The sequence below is a fragment of the Mauremys reevesii genome, linkage group 4 (assembly GCF_016161935.1).
Source record: "Mauremys reevesii isolate NIE-2019 linkage group 4, ASM1616193v1, whole genome shotgun sequence".
Lineage (NCBI taxonomy): Eukaryota > Metazoa > Chordata > Testudines > Geoemydidae > Mauremys > Mauremys reevesii.
In genome coordinates this window covers 75629921-75635920 of record NC_052626.1, presented here as the reverse complement: position 1 = coordinate 75635920, position 6000 = coordinate 75629921, and the positions used below count along the sequence as shown (strand labels likewise).

At 45.8% G+C, this 6000-nt stretch overlaps 1 long non-coding RNA gene across 1 annotated transcript in view; it reads right to left on the bottom strand.

The window, feature by feature from the left end:
- Positions 1-208: 208 nt before the first annotated feature.
- Positions 209-6000, bottom strand: part of LOC120404381 — a 28890-nt gene continuing 23098 nt past the window's right edge. Inside the window, exons 2-3 of the long non-coding RNA XR_005597968.1 lie at positions 2462-2527; positions 209-590 (exon numbers count right to left, since the gene is read on the bottom strand). This is a non-coding gene — a long non-coding RNA (uncharacterized LOC120404381). The remainder of the gene's footprint in view (positions 591-2461; positions 2528-6000) is intronic.

Sequence of the window (6000 nt, the reverse complement as noted above, 5' to 3'; positions counted from 1 at the left end):
GGGCAGCCACCCAGCCCAGCATACTCCAGGGCAGTTGCATGGCAGGGGTCCAGGATCCAGGGCAGCTGCCCAGCCCCACAAGCTCCGGGGCACCCACCTGGCCCTGTGTGGCAGGGGTCCGCCTTAACACATAGCGAAGGGGTTCTACTTGCCATATTTCTTAGTCCCCAAGAAAAATGGAGGATAGAAACCCTTTCTTGACCTTTGGCAATTAAATGTTTTTATTCACAAATCAAAATTCTGAATGGTTACGCTGACATCAATAATTCCTTCCCTACAGGAGGAAATGCAGTTCACATCTCTCGATGTGATAGACTCTTATTTTCATGTGGACAATCATCCATCCCACAGGAAGTTTGTTAGGTTTCTGGTAGGAAAAGAACACTACCAATTTAGAGTACTCCCATTCAGGCTAGCAACAACATCCAGGGTTTTCATGAAGGTCTTCTCAATGGCAGCCACCCAAATGAGATGTCATAGCTACACAGACTTTTTCCATATCTGGATGACAGGCTCTGTATAGGTCTCTCCAGTAAGGGAGGTCCAGTCCATGACTTTGTTCTTGCTTCATCTTCTGGCAGTCTTGGAATCTGTGTGAACAAAGAAAAGTCCACTTTGACTCCCACGACAGAGTTTATAGGAGCAACCCTAGACTTGATCTCAGCAAGGGCCTACCTCCCTAGAGAAAGATTGCAGACTATGAACAATTTTATAAGAAAGTCACTTTCAGATCACAACCCCTGTCGGTTTGCCTTTCCCTATTAGGCCACATGGCATCATGTACTTCTATAATACTGTTCACCAGTCTTCACGTACACTACCGACAGGTCTTGCTCTGATCCATCTTCTTACCAGACAGAGACCACATAAACATCAAAGTAACCATTCCCATTAGGGTTATCACTTCACTTGCCTGGTGGATTAACCTGGAACACATCACACTCGCACCCGGTGTCACCATTATCACAGATGCATCCCTTATTGGATGGACAGCCACAATGCACAAGGCCACTAGGCATCCTCGGGAGACCAGGATGGATATCAACTAGAGCTGAGAGTAGTTTGTCTAGCTTGCAACACATTCCTCCCACTTATTCGGTCCTGCCATGTCCAAATGTCAGACAACATGACAGCGGTCTTTTACATAAACAAACAAGATGGAGCAAAATTCCTTTCTCTCTGCTTAGAAGTAGTTAATTATCTGAACTGGTGCTTCAGCAACCACATATCTGTCTTGGCTACATACCTACCTAGTATACAGAATTGTTTAGTGGGCAATTTCAGCAGGTACTTCTCCACAGACAATGAGTGGGAGATACACAGTTCCTTCCCAACAAAATCTTTATACAGTGGGAAACACCTTCCTGGGATCTGTATGTATCCCAAACGAACAAGAAGTTCACCCTTTACTGCTGCAAGGCAGCTCTGGGCCATGGTTCCAGGGATGAAGCCATTCTGTTATCCTGGACAGACAGATCTGTGTTTCCTCCCATCCTTCTGCTACCACAAGTTCTATGGAAGAATCACTGAGACAAAGCTTGGGTCATTCTGACAGCACCCAACTGGCCCAGACAGTTCTGGTTTCTGGACCTTCTGTGAATGTCAACCTGTCGTCACATCAGTATCCAACCCTCCCTGTATATGCTAACCCAGTAGAATGGCAAGATCAGACATTCCATCCCAGGCCCACTTCACCTCATGGCCTGGTATTTGGATGGGCATCAGACCTAGAATGTTTGTGCTCGTAGACTGTTTAGTCTATTCTCAACCAAAGTAGGAAAGTCCCAACATGCAAATGTTATCTGGCTAAATGGAGGTGTTTCTCTACCTGGGGATAATGTAATTAGTCATCTCCAGAAATTGCATGCATCCGATGAAGTGGGTATTCACCCACGAAAGCTCATGCTCCAATACGTCTGTTAGTCTATAAGGTGCCATAGGACTCTTTGCTGCTTTTACAGATCCAGACTAGCATGGCTACCCTTCTGATTCCAAAAATTGCAGATATCCCTGCTGTATTAGGCTATCTCCTGTCCTTGAAAACTTCAGGGTTTTCCATTAGCCCGCTGCAGGTCCATCTAGTAGCAATCAGTGCCTTCCATCTGCCAGTAGAGGGAAACGCCATTTTTACTCACCCAGCAACAATTAGATTCCTGAAGGGCCTAGTTAGGACCTTGCCAGCGCTGGTGAAACCTGCACCACAATGGGACTTCAACCTCATACAGTAAGTACTTATCAAACTACCATTTGAACCATTGGCCACATATTCTATGTTTCAGCTTCCATGAAGGCACCTTTTTAGTTGCCATCAAATCAGCTAGAAGGATGAGTGAATTGGGAACACTCCTGGCATACCTGCAATACACTGTTTTTCATAAAGAGAAGGTTTTATTTTGCCTGCACCTGCAATTCATCCCTAAATTCATTTCAGAGTTTCACATCAATCAACCTATCTACTTACCAGTATTCTTCCAATGAGGAGAGGAAATTTAACTCTCTGGATGTCAGATGAACTCTGGGATTCTACCTGCAAAGGACAAAACTGATTAGAAAATCACCAAGGCTATTTATCACTATAGCGGAACAGTCACGAGGAAGGCATTATCTGCTCAGACACTCTCTAAGTGGATCTCTGGCTGCATCATCCTGGGTTACTAATTAGTGCATATTCCTCCCCTGGATGGGGTGAGAGACCATTCATTCGGGCACAAGCAACCTCAACAGCATTGGTTTGAAAGGTACGTATAGTGGATATCTGTAGGTCGGCTACCTGGAGCACAACCCATACATTCACGAAGCATTACACATTAGTTCAAGTGTCCTCTGCAGATGCAGCTGTTGGCACTGCAGTGTTACAAGCATCTATACCAACTGCATCATCCCACTATACCAACTGCATCCTCCCAGCCCACTTCTCTTTAATTACTGCTTATCTATCATCCATATGTGAAATACACATAGGCCTGATCTACACTGGGCGGGGATCGATCTAAGATACGCAACTTCAGCTATGAGAATAGTGTAGCTGAAGTCGACGTATCTTAGATCAACTTAAATTGACTTACTTTGTGTCCTTGCGGCGTAGGATCAACAGCCGCCACTCTCCCGTTGACTCTGCTTCCGCCACTGGTGGAGTTCCAGAGTCAACGGGGAGCGCGTTCGGGGATCGATGTATCGTGTCTAGATGAAACGCGATACATCGATCCCCGATAGATCGATCACTACCCGCTCATCCGGCGGGTAGCGTAGACATACTCATAGGGACCAGCTTTCAAAGAAGAAATGGAGGTTACTTACTTGTAACTGGAGGTTCTTCAAGATGTGTGGTCCTTATCTGTATTCCACTACCTGTCCTCCTTCCCCTCTGCTTTGGATCTTATTTGCTTTATGATAAGAAGAGGAACTGGAGAGGTGTCACTCTGCACTGCCCCTTATACTCTCAATTAAGAGCACAAGGGGAGTAACTGTGCAGGCGCAAACTAACAAACACTACTTGTCAGAAATCTCCGAGCTTAGGTGTACGATGCACATGCATAGCAACCTGATCATTGGCAGATGGAAAATTATTTTTTCTTCAGATGAAGGGTTTGGGAATCAGGCAGGCCTAGGTTTGATCAGGTGCTTAGAATTAAGTGTTGTGTGCTCTGTGAAAACTAGCTCCCTACAATTCCCAAAGGGAAAATGCTTCTCAGGGCAGCAGCATCCCATCCAGCAATTAAAGGGCTGTGATTGTACCCTGTCCTGGACCTTTTTTTTGGTGTCATTAGTAAACAAAAACTGTAGGAGAAAAATTTTCAGGGTGAAAGACGATGTATCTAGACTATCCAGTCTACTGAACCTGCTTAAAGAAGGGTATAGAGCAGGGGTAGGCAACCTATGGCATGTGTGCCAAAGGGGCACGCAAGCTGATTTTCAGCGGCACTCACACTGCCCGGGTCCTGGCCACTGGTCTGGAGGGCTTTGCATTTTAATTTAATTTTTAATGAAGCTTCTTAAACATTTTTAAAACCTTGTTTACTTTATATACAACAATAGTTTATTATAGACTTATAGAAAGAGACTTTCTAAAAACATTAAAATGTATTACTAACACGCGAAACCTTAAATTAGAGTGAATAAATGAAGAATCGGCACACCACTTCTGAAAGGTTGCTGACCCCTGGTATAGAGGTATAGTATAGAATCAAATTCTAACAGCAAAATGGAAGATGTAGATATGACTTCTAGCAAGGAGAATAATGAAGGATTATTTTATTGAACTAAGGCTGGGACTTTCAAACGAGCCTAAATGATTTAGATGCCTCAAATCCTATTCAGTTTCGGTGGGAGCAGGGTGCTTAACTATCTTAGACCCCATTGAAAATCTCCCTTTTAATGACTGTGGACACTACACAGCGCTTTTTTATCTGAATTTACAGCAATTCAATGAATTAAACAACTTCACACCCACTTAGAATTAGGCATGGTCTGCACTTGGGGGCTCTTTGTGGGAACTGCACTCGGCAGGTGGAGTGTGGAGCACCACCGGCTTATCCACAGCTCCAGACGCTGTAGCTTGGATGCTAATCGAACTTAGCAGCACGGGCCACAGTAGCTGGACAGCAAATCCTCTGGAATGGGTTTGAATGAGCTTGGATTCTCTGGCCAGCCTGCTGAAATGAAATGAGCCTGCATGAATTTGCTTTCCTCTAGAGCGGTTCTGCAGAGGAGTCCTGTTGCAAATCCCAGACAGCAGAGAAGGCGTCTGCGCAGATGCATGCAGAGCAGCAGTCTGGCTCATGAGGTGGCGCTCGGAGTCAGCGGGTCCAAGACGGACAAGCAGGCGAGTGGGGCGTGAGTCAAGTCTAGGGAGTCAGAGACAAAACAGGTACAAAAAGGATGGAAAGAGGAAGGAAGCAGCCTGAAAGGAAAAAAGAGTGCGAAAAGGAAGGCAGTGCCGCAAGCAGAGGTGAAAAGAAACTCTGTGCAGACATCAGTCGAGCAAGCGCAAATGCAGTGCGGCCTCCACCAGTGACCGGAGCCAGTGAGGGCGGCATGGCTGACAGCATGGACATGCAGGTGTGCCCCACGTGAAGGGGTGGAAGTGGAGTGGACTCTGGACGCGGCAGGCGACCCGGGCTCCTTCCCGCCTCCTGGGCGAGAGGGGACAGGGAGGAAGGGTCTCAGCGCAGGCGAGAGCACCCCCGACCCTCCCTCCCGCCCCAGCCAGCCAGGATCTCATCAGGATCCCGATCAGGCTCCACTAACTACAAAAGGGAAACATTTATTTTTTAGGAAAGGGGGAGGTATAGAAAAAGAAAAACTATATATTTTTTTTTTTGAAACAAGGAAAAAAACAAAAAAAAATATAATATATAAATATAAACATTTTCAAATAAAAAAACAAAAAAAATACTCTCAGAGAGCAATAGAGAAACTCAGCAAGAAGAGGTTTCTTGGAAAGTGCAAAGCAGAAGGAAAAGCCTGACAGCAAGAGGCTTCCATGCCATCCTCAGGTAGAGGTGCCACGCACACCTCTGAGCATGGCATCCTCCATCCTCAGTCTGTGGACCAAGCACTCAGTCCGCTGGGTGCCTCTCTCTGGCAGGGCTTCTATTAACATCCTCTCTGCTGTGTAAGTGCTGCATGTCATTCAGGGTGATGTTGTTGTGTTACTCTGTTGCAGTTTTGCATGAAATGAGTGTACTGTTACTATTGTACTTGGTAGACTTAAGAGACTTTACATAAGTGCATGGAAGACTTTTACTTACTTAAGAATGATGACCCTGCGCTTTACTTTTTACTTGTTGCAGGCCTTGCAGCTTAGCACGTGCGCTCGTCTTTCAGCTTTCACAGAAAAGCGGGCAGGCATGCATTTGTGCTTTCTCTTAGTGCTTTGCACATTGCCTCCAGCAGGAGCTGCATGCAAGCAGCATGAGAGACAGCAGAGCTATCTGTAAAGCTACACAGGGACTGCAGGCAACTAAGTTGCTTGTGCAAGAGGGATGCAGCTGTCGCTAT